Source organism: Canis lupus, chromosome 4, assembly GCF_048164855.1.
Source record: "Canis lupus baileyi chromosome 4, mCanLup2.hap1, whole genome shotgun sequence".
NCBI classification, from domain to species: Eukaryota; Metazoa; Chordata; class Mammalia; order Carnivora; family Canidae; genus Canis; species Canis lupus.
In genome coordinates this window covers 57,491,985-57,508,637 of record NC_132841.1, presented here as the reverse complement: position 1 = coordinate 57,508,637, position 16,653 = coordinate 57,491,985, and the positions used below count along the sequence as shown (strand labels likewise).

Here is a 16,653-nt window from a genome sequence, read left to right as displayed (position 1 = left end):
TCTTAAACATAACTAAATATTTACACAGGGCAGAATATGCCAGAATGCAGATATATGGGGGAAGTTCTTTCATATAGCCAAGCTCTTAGAGCTCCTCTGTCCTGAAATACATTCCTCAGTAGGCTGCCAGCAGATTTAAAAGATGCAAGATTAGATACTTTGGGGGGAGTTAAGGCATGAACTATTCCTGAACCACTTGGGAGATATGACATATCAACTAAACATTCATGAATTCTGAGCTTAAGTATGACAGTGAATTTGGACTCAAAGAAATGAGGCACCTTCCAGTGAGAGGGTACCTCACCTTCCAGGCTTGAGAACTGGGCTGATGTTGGACATGCAGACCCACGAGGGTAGAGGCATCACAGAGAAAAGGCAGTAGGTTTTAATATTGCAGATAAGCGTATAGAGATCTGAAGCAGGACTACTTCACTTATTTAGCTGTCAATCCTCAACATATTACCTAAAATTTTAAAGGCACAGTTTAGTTACTCACCGGTACTTGGGACCTAGAATGGTATTGACTTCCAAGAGATGTTGTGAACTTTAAATGAAAGATTGCATAAAAACCACTTAGCAGAGGGCCTGATGTGTTGTAAATAATGAATAGAGGCTGGAAAGTTTGTTCACATAATTTCTCGGATCAGTGTCACAGAGTATATCTGGGTGATGCCATGGTTTAAAAAAATAACACAGCTCAGGGGCAGGATGTTGGCATGAGGAAGTCCTGTAGTAGGAGTTGGGAGACCAGGCTTCTTCTATGAGGGTCTAAATCACCACCCAGCAGCAGCTGGGACAACCAGAGGTTGCACAAAGAGTAGTGATAAGGCCAACAGTATCTTCTCAAGCACCATAGAGCTCTACTCCAGCTAGAGTTCGGGAAAACAGCTCCAAATCCAGATGCTTCCAGTCTGAAATCATTTTTTTGAGATGACACTTTCAGTAATTAGAGTGCTTTTTAGTTTCTTGGATCTGGGATTCCTAATCTATGAGTAGTTTCCAGAAGATTTGATTTGCAGATTCTTTCATTGTTTAGGTCTTGCTCTAAACTTTTCTTTTCTGGAGTATCTTTTCCTCACTAATAACAAGAAAGATTGGCTTAGATGATCTTGGAATCTGCTCTAGGTTGTCTTTTATCCATTTTCCCCAAATTTTTCTTAAGTCTTACAGCTTTTTATTCACTCATTAAACACATTTTACTGAGTGCCTATTAGGTGGCAGACTCTGTCATCGGCCCTGAAGGCTCATACAATGGTAAACAATCCAGAAAAAAAAAAATTGTTTTCATGGAGCTTTCAATGGCAGGAGATGGACTACAATCAGGGAGACAGGAATGTCTGATTATTTCAGGTGGAGATAATAAATGCTATGAAGTACACTAAAATCAAGAGGAATTATATCATTATCAGTTACAGTGTAAAAGCCACTGAAGATATACTGTCTTACAGCAACAATGATTTATAGATACTCACGAATCTATAGGTTGACTAGACTCAGCCAAGTTAATCTCTCCTTCCACGTGCTCCAGCCAGAGTTACAGGCACCTCATTCAGCTGGGAGGTCATTTGGGGCTGGAGTATCCAAGATGAACCCTCATTCTCCAGGGTCTTTTTACCTCATCATTATTTTGCATTCCTCCCAAGCTTTTTTATAGAATGATAGCTGGGTAATAAGTGCACAAACCCCAACATACAAATGTTCCTAAAGCATAGGTGGCTGTCATGTTTTCAATATCCCATTGGCCAAATCAAAGCCCAGAGTCAGTGTGGGAAGGAATTATACAAGTGCATGAAAACAGGGCCATGGTCCATCATAGTCACCAAAGATAGGGGAAAATGACCACTTGATATTGGAAAACGAGTGAAACCTCTCAGAAGCAGTGCTTTATGAACTTTATGAAACTTGCAAGCTATAAGAGCAGAGAGAAGAGGGCAGTTACAGAGGTGCTAAGGTAAGAAATACTTGGAGTTTTTGAGGATCTGAGATTAGCCCATATGGCTGGTACTCTGAGTAAGAGGAAGGAGTGATTAGAAGACCAAACCAGTGAGGCTGGCCAGAGGTGGTGGATCATAAGGCTTTATAGGCAATAGGAATTTGGATTTCATTCTACACGCAGTGAGAAGTCATTAATACATTTAAGAAAGAGAGTCAGCTGATCTGATTTACATTTTTGAGAAGTCATACTTCTCTGTAACAAAAAAAGGATGTTAAGAAAATTGATCCAGTTTTTTCAATAATTCAGAAACTTAGAAAAGGGTCTGTGCTATATTAAGGACATAATTAAAGTGTCCCCTGGAAAAAATAGCTGTAAAAACATTTCAGGATTATCAGAGAAATGTTTTAAATTATTAAAATACAGAGGTAGTATTATCCTCTAGAAATAAGTTAACAATAGGTATACTATGTTCTCATTTTGGTTAAAAAAAACCCACACATACATGTATACATACATGCATAGAAAAAGATCTATAGACACATAGACTAAGGTGTTAACTTTGGTGGTGATTCCTGAATGGAAGACTTCACTCTTTATGCTGAAAGCCACAAAGCAATGTGGCTTTTTCGTTAATTGTAGAAAGAAAACATTTGGTTAGATTGAAGAAGAATTTCTCAAATAGTAAATCAAGACTAGAATAGGTGACTCTTTGAAAGAGTTTCTACCCATTGAGACTATTTCCTAATTTTATGATTTTATGGCCAAGCATATAAAGCAAAAATAATCAGACTCTTGAAAGGCAACTCCATCCAGTGTATTTTTTTAAAAAATCTGGCCCATAACCAATCTAACCAGATGCATCACAGCTGAATCAATCCAGATGGTTCTTTGAAATAGCCAAACTGAGCATTTCAGACGTGCCACAAATTTGGATACTGGATACCTCAGACTCTTAACTAAATAGGAAATCTGAGAGGCCAATTACAGAAAATCAGAGACCACAGAACTAATAGGGTAGAGGTAAAATGTCAAGTGATGAGCAGGTGTGGATTTTAGTGAAAAAAAAATTAGTCTTCAGTGGAGTTCAGGTCTTTAACATAGTTCCTTCATTAATTTTTTCCATCTTTTATTTAAATTAAAAAATTTACACTCTCTGAACAACAAAATCTCTCAGAATACATGCTTTCAGTGTTCTTATTTAAGTAGAAATCTCCCAATAGAAAGAAGAAACTGTATAAAAGGCTTTGTTGTCTTAACAGCCTATAAGAAATATTTGGATATATAGCCAACAAGTTTGTTTTCTCTAGCAAAGCTAAACTATTAAAGCTAAACTATAACTGCTCTAAACATTTTCTCTCAAAAAAGTACCCACATAAAATCATAATTTCTCTAACTGCTCCACTTAGAAAATAACCTGTGTCCAATAGACCACATTCTATCATTAAGAAATACTGGCTTGAAGATACCTGTATAACTGGAATTCATGGTACTGCATGTCTTTTCTGGCTTTTGGATCAGGTCATATAGCCTATTGATAATAACATCTTAGTAACATTGAAAAATTTCCCAATAAGTGAGTTTAAACTCCCTAAGAAATGGGACAAATAAAAGAGATGGACATAGGCTAAACAAATGAGCACAAGTCAGCAAGATCTTTGTAGCTGGTTTCTATGGTGAAAGGAGGATCAAGAAATAGGCAGAATGGACTGAAGGTTGTAAATGACCCAGAGAGGTACCTTCACATGTTGGGTGAAGAAGCCAAAGAGGCCACAGCCACTTTGCTTGATCTCTCCTTGTTGGTAGAAGTTCTCTTCCTGTAAGAGGAAAAAGCAACACTGGAGACAAAACCACTAAGGTCACAAAAACTCTCCTAACTAAATCAGACAGAACTTGGTTCATATTCTAACTTTATAAATTATTCTTTGATTTTTTTTTTACCTGGTACTTAATTTCTCTAGGTATCTATTGTCTCCTCTGTAAAAGGATCAGTTATGAGGATTAAACAAGATATTGGTATATAAAGTATTTGTACAATGTTTGGTATCTAAGAAGTTTCAATACTAGCTATTTTTAATATCAGTAGAAATGAAGAGAGTAGAACCAAAAATAAGGGAAAAATAAAATATTACCGAATTTTTCAGTTATAACAACCATGTTTCTAAGAATGTGATATTTCTTTCAGGTATGGTAGGGAATCAAATTGTATTGAAAGCCCATTACTACTGGTAGGGGTATGGCTCTCTGAACATTCATAGCTGTGAGTTTTTGGAGTAGCTCTTGATATTTTTTCACTACACCAGATTTGAAGACAAATAGTTGTCCTAAAGTTTCTTGAGGCCTACAGATAAGTGCCAGTGTGGATTCAACTTTAGCTCTCCAACTTTCTGACTTTGTTTAATCACTTTTGATTGAGGACCACCAGCTTCAAGCTGGTAGTACAAAGAGGGCACAACTACAGTCTGCCCCGGAGCAGAATTTAAACCTGTCTGCTACAGCTGTTTTCATTTAACCAATAACTGCCACAACTCTGTTTTGCATTTTTCTTTGCATGTCTGGAATCTGTCTTCATCTTACATGGACTTGAACACATAATATGTTTGCTATATTTCTTTATCTTCACTCTATCTTTCTTTTTTTAAGATTTTATTTATTCATGAGAGACACAGAAAGAGGCAGAGACACAGACAAAGAGAGAAGCAGGTTCCATGCAAGAAGACCAATGTGGGACTCGAACCCGGAATCTGGGATCATGCCCAGAGCCAAAGGCAGACGTTCAACCGCTGAGCCACCCAGGCATCCCTTAACTCTTTCTGATAGGCTGGCCAATCAAATTTTAATAAACCAGACATATTGAAAACAATGGTGCAACTATTAGAAGGCAATGTTGAACATGCTATAGGGAATTATTACTGGTGTATTACTTATAGTCTGGTGTTCAGTTTTCTTTTTATTCTGTCTCAGTGTTTTGACCAGAGGAGTTGGGATACAAAAATGATGAGTGTGATGGGGCTAATCAGGGAAAATATCTGGGCAGAAATGAGTCTCAAAAGCCATGACAGACAAGGGATGCACCAGAAGTTCATTTGAAACTAGGCTAAGCCCCACGTAACCTAGTTTGAGGATGAAAACTCAAACCTTGCATTTGGGGGAAGAAAATCCTAAGTCTCCTATTTGAAATTCTTTTTATCTTTATGATGGTAATGTTATTTTCTAGCACGGAATACTTTCCTACCCAGTAGGTGGTCAGGCTGCAGTGCCTAATTTAATATTTCACTGAATATATTCCTTTAAATACAGTATCTCAGTTGACATTTATTAAATGCCTGGTTGACACCAGACATCAAAGAATTGGGGAACAAACATTAGGTGCCACAGATTCATTTAGCAAACAAAAATAACTGCTGAGTAAATAATGACCAGAATAGATTTATTTTCAGGATGAATGGCCAGTTGCTATGTGAATTGCAATTTCTGAATTTGTCCTCTTCATCAGTCTGCCAGAACACTCCAGAGGCACTTGTTTGAGGCCTTTCAGAGATTGGCTTTTAAATTCTTACTACTGCTTAATGATCAGTCCTTTTGGATACCAAAATTCACATTCCTCTTTCATATTGCTCCTCCTCTACTATGCATTTCATTTTTCTTGTTCTTCTAGCTTGTTCACACTTGTTCTGAAAAGCAAAATGCTTCCCTTTGTTTGGGGTGAGAAGGCACTCTATAAATATAGATCTTCCAAAATTCCAAAGGAAAGAAAGAGTGTGATTGAATTGTAAAGTTATAAGAAAAGTTAGAGAACATATAAGCTGGCACTATGACGGGAATAGTTGAGAAGACATAGGAGGAGTATTGATCAAAGTGGAGTCCAGTTTTTAGCAGAATAAGAAAATAATAATTTGGACAGTCTATTCAATAAGTGGTGTTGGGAAAACTAGACCCCTATATTACCCTACATGCAAAAATTAAATGGTTAAAAGGCTTGAATTTAAGAAGGAAGAAAACATGGGCAGTAAGCTCCTTGACATAGATCTTGTTGATTTTTTTTTAATCTGACACTAAAAGCAAAAATACATAAGTGGGACTATATCAACTAAAAACCTTCTGCACAGCAAAGAAGACCATCAGCAAAATGAAATGGCAACTCATTGAATGGAAGAAAATAATTGTAAGTCACATATCTAATAAAGGGACTATTATTAAGAATATACCAAAAAGTCATACAAATCAATAGCAAAACAACAAACAAAACCAACAATCCAATTAAAAATATAGAGAAAGGATCTGAATAGACATTTTTCCAAAGAAGATTTATAGCTGGCCAATGGGTATATGAAATGATGCTCAATATCATTAATCATCAGGAAAATGCAAATCAAAACCACAAGTAGGATATAACCCCCTACCTGCTAAAATGGCTATCATCAAAACACCAGAAATAACAAGTGTTGGCAAGGGTGTGGAGAAAAAAGGATCCTCATGTGCTGTTGGTGGGAACATAAACTATTACAACCACTATGGAAAACAGTATGAAGGTTCCTTAAAAAATTAAAAATAGAATTATCATATGGTCTAGCAATTCCACTTCTGGCCATTTATCCAGAGAAAATGAAAATATTAATGTATCTTTGAAAAGATACATGCATGCCTATGTTCAATGTAGCATCATTTACAATAGCTAAAATATGGAAACAACCAAGTGTCTACTGATGGATAAATGGATAAGGAAATCTTGCCATTTGCAATGCACCCTCTTAAGCACTATGCTAAGTGGAGTAAGTTAGAGAAAGACAAATACTATATGATCTCTCAGGTATCCAATCTCAAAACAAAATCAAACCCAAACTCACATATAGAAAACAATTCAGTGGTTGCAGGGGTAGGGTGGGTGGGTGGGGGCACAGGAGGATGAGTGGATTTTTTAAAGTTTAAATAAATTGAATGAATAATTTTTTTAAACTTGGAACTACATAATGTTTTCATTTTTTGCATTCTAGTTCATTCTCACAAACACTGAGTATGTCTTATGTTGTACATAGCATAGGACAAGAACTGTGCTCTGATATGGACAATATGGTAGGGTGAACAAAGGTGAAAAAGTATATATATATTTTATATTTTAAAGTATATATATTTTTATATTCTAATATTTCTGCAATTAAATAGGGCTGGAAATCATATTTGAGGAGGCTGTGAATTTTGGAAAAGAAATGTAGAGATTATTTGGTAGCCAAAGTAAAGAAGGAAGGTGAAATTATACTCCTATAGTATTAAAATATATTTGATATTAATCTGAGCTAGAGAAACACTAATGGTATAAAATCGCCAGAAGGCTATTAAGTAAATAAACATATATGCATAAAGAATGAAAGCCTTACCAAGATGAAATAATAATGATAAGGAAAGAAATAAGATAGTGTAATGAGAATAAGAAATCACCCAGGCAATGGTATGTTGGTATGAGACCACCTCTTATAATAAAGGAATGTATATATGTATATATATGATATGTAACATATAATTTTTATCAATATGTGTACTTTTTAATGCCCATTACCTACTTCACCCATCTGTTTGCCTACCTCTCCTCTAGTAATTATTAGTTTGTTCTCTATACTTATCTCTTTCTCAGTTTGTCTTTTTTTCCTTTCCTTGATTATTTTGTTTTCTAAATTCCACATATGAATGAGATTATATTGTATTGGTGTTTCTCTGACTGACTTTTCTTAACATTATACTCTCTAGCTCTGTCCATGTTGTTGCAAATGACAAGGTTTCATTCTTTTTTATGGCTAAATACTATTCCTGTGTGTGTGTGTGTGTGTGTTCATTATCCATTCGTCAGTCAATGGACACTTGAGCTGCCTCTATATCTTGGCTACTGTAAACAATACTGCCATAAATATAGGTGCATATATCCCTTTGAATCAGTGTTTTTGTATTTTGGGAGTAAATAATAGAGTACTGGATAACAGGGTAGTTCTATTTTTAATTTTTTGAGTAACTCCATACTACTTTCCATAGTGGTTGCATCAGTTTGTATTCTTACTAACTGTACAAAGTTTCCTTTTTCTCCACATCCTCGATAACACATGTTGTTTCTTGTTCTTAGATTTTGGCCATTCTGACAGGTGTGAGGTGATACCATGTTGTCATTTTAATTGTATTTCCTGGATAATTGATATTGCGCATCTTTTTATGTGTCTGCTGGCCATCTGGGCATCTTTTTGGAGAAATGTTTATGTCTTCTCATTTTTAATTGGATTGTTTTTTAGGTGTTGAGTTTTACCAATTGTTTGTATATTTTGGATACCAACCCTTTATCAGATGTGTCATTTACAAATATTTTCTTTCATTTAGTAGGTTGTCTTTTAGTTTTGCTGATTGTTTCCTTTGCTGTACAGAAATGTTTTATTTTGATGTTCCTATGGTTTATTTTTGCTTTTGTTTCCCTTGCCTCAGGAGACTTATCTAGAAAAAGTTGTTACAGCTAAAATCAAAAGGTTACTGCTTGTGTTCTCCTTGAGGATTTTGATGGCTTCACATCTCACATTTAGGTCTTTAATCCCTTTTGAGTTTATTTTTGTATGTGGTATGAGAAAGTGGCTCCATTTCATCCATTTGCATGTAGCTGTCCAATTTTCCCAATCCCTTTGTTTTTCTTTTTCCCAATACCCTTTGTTGAAAAAATGTTTTCCCATTGTGTATTTTTGTCTTTTTTGTGAAACATTAATTGACCATATAATTATGGGTTCATTTCTGATCTTTCTACTCAGTTCTATTGACCTATGTGTCTATTTTTGTGTTAGTACCAAACTGTTTTGATTATGACAGCTTTGTAATATAACTTGAAATCGTGAATTGTGATACATCCAGCTTTTTCTTCTTTTTCAAGATTATTTTAGTGATTTGGGAAATTTTGTGGTTCTGTATAAATATTAGGATTGTTTGTTCTAGTTCTGTGAGAAATAATTTTGGTATTTTGATACAGATTGCATTAAACTGTAGGTTTCTTCGGATACTATAGATATTTTAACAATATTTGTTTTCTGACTTATGAGCACGGAATGTCTCTTATGTCCTCTTGAATTTCTTTCATCAGTGTTTTATATTTTTCAGAGTACAGTTCTTTCACATCTTTCGTTAGGTTTATTCATAGATATCTTATTATTTTTGTTGCAAATGGAGTTGTTTTCTTAATTTATCTTTCTGCTGCTTCATTTTTAGTGTATAGAAGTGCAATGATATCTGTACATTGATTTTGTATCCTGCAACTTCACTAAATTTATCAGTTCTATTTGTTTTTTGATGGAATCTTTAGGGTTTTCTATATATGGTATCATGTAATCTGCACATCATGACAGTTTTACTTCTTCCGTACCAATTTGAATGGATTTTATTTCTTTCTGTTGTGTAACTGCTATGTTTAGGACTTCCAGTATTATGTTGAATAAAAGTGGTGAAAGTGGACATCCTTGTCTTGTTCCTGACCTTAGCACAAAAGCTCTTAGCTCTTCCCAACTGAGTGGGATGCGGCTATGGGTTTTTCATATAAGGCCTTTATTATGTTGAGTTATATTCCCTCCAGGACTACTTTGCAGAGTGTTTTTTTTTTAATGGATTTGTGTTGTAATTTGTTGAATGCTTTTTCTGTATCTTTTATAAGTATCATATGGTTTTTATCCTTTCTCTTTTGATATGACCTACCATGTTGATTGTCTTGCAAATACTGAACTACCATTGCATCCTAAGAACAAATCCCACCTAATCCAATAATCTTAATGTATTATTGGATTTGATTTGCTAATAATTCTGTTGAGGAAATGTGCTTCTATATCTATGAGACATACTGGCCTATAGTTCTCTTTTCTTGTGGTGTATTTATCTGGTTTTGTTATCAGGGTTATTCTGACTTCATAGAATGAATTTGGAAGTTTTCTTTCCTCTTCTGTTTTTTGGAAATGTTTGAGAAAATGACTATTAACTCCGTTTTACTTATTTGGTAGAATTCACCTGTGAAGCCATCTGGTCCTGGACTTTTGTTTAGTGGGAGTTTTGATTACTGATCCAATTTCATTGCTAGTAATTGGTCTTTAAAGTTTTCTATTTCTTCCTGCTTTAGTTTTTATAGGTTATATGTTTTTAAGAATTTATCCATTTCTCCTAGGTTGTCCAATTTGTTCACTTATAGATTTTCATAATACTGTTATAATTACTTGTATTTCTGTGGTGTTGGTTGCTCTCATTTTACATTAGTGATTTTGTTTATTTGGGTCCTCTTTGTTGTTGTTTTTGATGAGTCTGGCTGGGGTTTATCTATTTTATCGATCTTTTCAAAGAATTGGTGCCTGGTTTCATTGATCTATTCTTTTTTTCTTTTTTTCTTTTTTTTAGCTTCTATACAATTTATTTTTGCTTTAATCTTTATTATTTCCTACCTTTTGCTGGATTTATATTTTGTTTGTTCTTTTTCTTGTTCCTTTAGATATAAAATTACATTGTTCATTTGAAATTTTTCTTGCTTGTTAAGCTAGAACTATAGATGAGGTAGATAATGCTATAAACTTTCCCCTTAAAAACAATTTTTTTGCATCCTAAAGATTTTGGACCATGTGTTTTTATTTGTTTTCATGTATATTTTTATTTATTTGATTTTTTGGTTGACCTATTCATTGTTTAGTAGCATGTTATTTAACCTCCATGTATTTGTGCTTTTTCCAGATTTTTTCTTGTGGTTGATTTTTAGTTTCATAGCATTGTGGTCAAAAAAGATACATGGTATCACTTCAATCTTTTTTAATTTGTTGAGACTTGTGTAATATGTGATATGATCTGGGGAATGTTTCATGTGCAGTTGAAAAGAATGTGTATTGTTTTAGGATGGAATGTTCTGAATATGTCTATTAATTCCATCTGGTTTAATGTATTATTCAAAGCCACTGTGTTCTTTCTGATTTTCTGTTTGGATGATCTGTCTATCGATGCAAGCAGGGTATTAAAGTTGCCTCTTATTATTGTATCACTACCAACTACCTTATTTGTTTGTTATTAACTGCTTTAAGTATTTGGGTGCTCCCATGTTGGGTGCATAAATATTTACAATTATATCCTCTTGTTGGATTGTTCTCTTTATTATTATCTAGTGTCCTACTTTGTCTCTTCTTACAGTCTTTGTTTAAAGTCTACTCTGTCCAATATAAATATTGTTACCTTGACCTTCTTTAGGCATCCATTTGTATGATAAATGTTTCTTCAATCCCTCCTTTCAATCTTAAATGAGTCTCTTATAGGCAGCATATAGATGAGTCTTGTGGGTTTGTTCTGTTTTGTTTTTACCTATTCTATCATTCTATGTCTTCTGATTGGAGCATTTAGTCCATTTGCATTCAAAGTAATTATTGACAGATAAGTATTTTTTTTTAAAGATTTTATTTATTCATTCATGATAGAGAGAGAGAGAGAGAGAAGCAGAGGGAGAAGCAGGCTCCATGCCGGGAGCCTAACGCGGGCTCGATCCCAGGACTCCAGGATTGCGCCCTGGGCCAAAGGCAGGCGCTAAAGCGCTGAGCCACCCAGGGATACCCCGACAGATAAGTATTTATTGCCATTTTTGTTACTTGTTTTGTTGTTATTTCTATAGATTTTTTTTTGTGATCCTTTCTTGTTTTGCTCTCTTTCATGATTTGTAGGCTTTCTTTAGTGACATATCTGCATTCCTTTCTCTTTATTATTTGCATATCTATTACTTGTTTTTGATTTGTAATTACCATTAGGTTTGTATATAACACCTTCTGCACTTATCAGTGTATATTAAATTGACAGTCACTTAAGTTTGAATCCATTCTTTACTCCCCGCCCCCCATTTTAGGGGTATGGTGTCACAAATTTTGTATCCTTTTATTTTATGAATCCCGTGACTGATTTTTGCAGAAAAGTGGATTTACTGCTTTTATGTTTTTTTACTTTTTATGCTCTCACTTACAGTCTTTCCTTTTTTTTTTTTTTTTTAAGATTTATTTACTTAGAGTGTGTATGTGAGCAGTGAGCAGGGAGAAGGGCAGAGGGAGAGGGAAAGAGAGATAATCCCAAGCAGACTCCTCACTGAGCATGGAGCCCAATGTGGGGCTTGATCTCACAATGCTGAGACCGTGACCTGAGCTGAAATCAAGCGTTGGATGCTCAACCAACTGAGCCACCCAAGTGTCCCTATGGTCTTTCCTTTACACTCAAAGAGTCTCCTTTAATATTTCTTATAGGGCTGGCTTAGTGATCATGAACTCCTTTAGTTTTTGTTTGTGGAAATCATTATTTGTTCTTTTATTCTGAATGATACCTTGCTAGATAGAGTATTCTTGGCTGCAGATTTTTTCCTTTCAGTTCTTTGAATATATCATGCCACTCCCTTACATCCTGTAAAGTTTATGCCAAAAATCTGCTGATAGCCTTTTGGGACCCAAAGTGGTTGATTGGATGGCTATGGACAAGGTTGACATTCCCACTGTGAATGAGGTCTGTACAATCATTGCCTGATGCCTACATGCTGAACTGCAGCATGCTGACCCTTCCAGGGAAGCTCCTATAGAATGCTTCTGCTTTATAGTACTTCCTTCCCACACCCAACCTCCATCAGAGAACAACTCTTAGATTAGACATACAGGGACATGTATGCTTCAAAATTCTGCCCAAAGGGAATTTCTGTCACACTAGTGTTTTCCTTTAAGCTAAACTCTAAGGGAATGAGGCCACCTAGCCATTCCTTGTAAGATGGTTATTTTTCAAGGCACAGACATTATTTTTTTTTTTTTCTGATTTCTGAGTTTTGCCAAGTTAACTCAAATGGAGTTATTACATGCTTCCTGCGGTGGTGTGGTAAATGTCACTTGACAGGCCAGGAGAAGTTCCGATATGGTAAACTCTTTATCCCTAACCCAATTAGGAAGTCTAACTCATTCAGATCTGGGATGAGCACATAACTATGTTATTTTACTATCTGTAAGAAATTTGGCAAGATAGTTAACTTCTCTAAAGCTCAGTTTCATAACCTATATAATGGAAAACACAACTATTTAAGTTTCAACGTGTAGGAAAGTTTTTATTTGTGTAAGCATACTTAGAGTGCTAAAGCTAGAATCAACCATTCAAGTGTTTGAATCAATCAAACCTAGTTATGAAAAATCTTGAAGTTGGTCATTACCTTTCTTGTATAAGGGCTGTGACCCTTCTTATATATAATAGCTATACATATGTTATATATATATATGAGATACATATTTATATGTTCATATATATACATGAAAAGGTTTATTAAATTTATTTTGGGAAGTAACTTATAATCTGATGCAGTGTCCTGGGCATTCTGAGAGGAATAGTGAACAAGAAAAACAATAAAGTTGCTGATCTTAAAATTGGGAAATGTATATACTCCATGGGCTATTCAACTAATGGCTAACATCATAGCAGAAAGCATGTAAATCCATTTGCAGTTATTATTATTTTAAAATTATATATATATATAATTATATAATTATAATTATATTATATATATTTTTCATAGACACACACACACACGCACACACACACACAGAGGCAGGCAACATAGGCAGAGGGAGAAGCAAGATCCATGCAGGGAGACTGATGTGGAACTTGATCCTGGGACTCCATCATCACACCCAGAGCCGAAGGCAGATGCTTAACCACTGAGCCACCCAGGCATCCCTCCATTTGTAATTAGAGTACTAGAAGTCTAGGTAATTCTTAAAGGCAGAATCAGAAGAAATGACATCAAAGATCCTGAATATTCTCAGGAGAGCTTAAGAGTAATCTACAGATCTTCCTCAACTTACTATGGGGTGATATCCTGATACCCTGATTTTATTTTCATAAATGAAAATATATAAGTCAAAAATGCATTTAATACACTTAACCTAATAAACATCATAGCTTAACCTAGCTTACCTTAAATGTGCTCAGAACATTTACAGGAGCCTATAGTTGGGCAAAATCATCTAACACAAACAATTTTTCATAATAAGTTATTGAATATCTCATGGAATTTATTGAATACTGTGCTGAAAGTAAAAAAAAAAAACAGAATGATTTTATGGGTACAGAATATTTTTAAGTGTATTGGTTGCTCACTCTTGTGATTGTGTGGCTGCAACTGCCCAGGGTCACAGGAGAGCATAGTACCACTATATATCACTAGCCTAAGAAGAGATCAACATTCCAAATTTGAAGTATTATTTCTAAATAATACATATTGTTTCTGTACCATTATACATTGAAAAATCATAAATCAAACTATTTTAAGTGGGGGATTGTGCACAGTCCAATCTAAACATAGGGCTTGAATTTTCCCTACACAAATCCTCTGGTTTTGTTTACATACCTCAGATGGTAGGGTACTTGTTACCTTTCAAGGTTGTTTATTCTCATCTGGACTTGGATAGCTTCAACTGTCCTATTTAAATCCAATATCAAAACACATTTTGACTCCTTACAACTTCTAGAAATTCAATTATTTGTGTCACAAGATAGATGATGAAACTCTCCTTCATTTAATTCAATGAGGATATTAAGGGCCTTAGGATCTATACTTCCCAGTCAAATAACCTCAGGTTGTTCATCTATTTTCCATGGGACCTAGTTTTAAGATCTTTTTTCCTCTTGGCAATTTTCCTCCTAAAACACTGGCAGTGCAGTATAAAGTCCTTCAATGATGACACCCAGAAAAACTGCTTACTCTTCTAATCTTGTTTCTACATTTCACAGTTTTTATCATCTCAATTGCATGTCATATTGTTTCAACTTTCATTACATATAAAATCTTGCCAGGTCACATATTTCTATTTCCTAGGTGTACCTTTGTTTAAATATCATATTTAAGATATATATTTCTTTCTATTAGTTTAGAGATAATTTTTAGCTTTTTTTTCTTCAGTCAGAAGAACACTTGATCATCTCAATAGAGATTTTTTTGCACTATGAGAAGAGTTGGATTTTTTTTTATATTAGGCAAGATACTTAAACTCCCTTAGGTATTAGGTAAAATTGGCATACAGCTTGGATATACCAAACTACCAAAAATGATTGCTGAGAACATTTATATTGTTGTATAAGCTCCTAGTGTAATACCAGGCTCATTGCCTGGTTTTCAAGAAATGGTCTAAATCATACATTAATAATGATAGGTGGTGACTCCCAGAGAATCCAAATCCATACCCCTCAAGTAAATCATTTTTATTATTTCATAATCTACACATCCCAGATGTGCTCTGTCTAGGCATTTGGCTTTATTCCTCTGGTTTCATGCCTAGAAGGAAATTGGTTACCAACCTCTGAAAAATAATGCTAGTCTAACATTTGAAGTCTTCATCATCCTGTAGAAGCTAAAATAACTATAGGAGTTGTCTGAACATTCATTCTTTGACCTCAATTTTCAAGGTATGTGAACTTCCAGGAAAAAGAAAAAGGACACATGTTGTGGAAGCCATGAGGTATTTATCCTCAGCCTTTTGAGGCAACATCATTGTTCTCATTTTTTTAAACTTGAGGGGCACGGGGATTTAAAGAAGCTATCAAAAGGAAACGGAACCATCTTTTTAATTGAAGACGACTGTAGTTCATGTGCCTATACACTACATTAAGTAAAGAGACTGCCAGGTGGAAGTGAATCCTCTCAATGAGATTTAAGAGCCTGTGTTTCAGCTTTGCTCTGAAATGAGGCAGCCTAATTGTCTACTTGTAGCCAAAATTCTATAGGTATTGCTTCAGAATACATGCTGGACTATTTCATGGTCCTTTGTGAAAAAATGGGATTTTATATATATTGTAAATATGAATTGTTTCTATATAACACTTTAAAAAGTTATATAATTTTAAAGTTCTAGACAATTTTTAAAAATTTTTTTAAATTTATTTATGATAGTCACAGAGAGAGAGAGAGAGAGAGAGAGAGAGAGAGACATAGGCAGAGGGAGAAGCAGGCTCCACGCACCGAGAGCCCGATGTGGGATTCAATCCCGGGTCTCCAGGATCGCGCCCTGGGCCAAAGGCAGGCGCTAAACCGCTGCGCCACCCAGGGATCCCTCTAGACAATTTTTACCTTACCCTTTGAAAGTAGGGATTTATTTTCCCATTTTACATCTGAGTAAACTGAGGCTACTCTAATTTCATCAACTAGAGTTTTTATTTTTTTAGGACAAATTTAGAGAGAACACATACCAGTTGGGGGAGAGACAGAGGAAGGTGAGAAATCCTCAAAGAGGACTTCGCTCTGAGCACAGAGCTGGATGTGGAGATTGATTCCAGGACCGGAGCAGAAACCGAGTTGGAAAATCAATTGACTGAGCCACTTAGGCACCCATAAACCAGTTTTTAGATAGTAGTTGTCATTTTCTTCTTCTAAAGGAAGGAAACAATACTGACTATTAAGTGAAAAAAATTATTAAAACAGCATGGCATAATAATGCAATGATGATGAAGTGTTTCAATGCTAACAGGACTTTTGCTAGGAATAGAAAGGCTTGGTGTCTGAACATTTCTTTCAATCCTTCATCATCCTCAGTAGATATAATGGAGTCATTAATATGAAAGGGGAAAAGAAAGAACAGTGTTGATACTGAGCAGGTGATTAAATTTTAATAATACCATGATCAAACCGCTTTGCTTTTGGTTAAAATCATAGATTTTCTCTTCCTCTTCACTAGTGTAGGATTTCTTTA

General features: G+C 35.0%; 1 long non-coding RNA gene across 11 annotated transcripts in view; it reads left to right on the top strand.

Annotated features, from left to right (window-relative positions):
• LOC140632431 (uncharacterized) overlaps positions 1 to 16,653 on the top strand; it is a 150,925-nt gene that overhangs the window by 452 nt on the left and 133,820 nt on the right. The window lies entirely within an intron of this gene.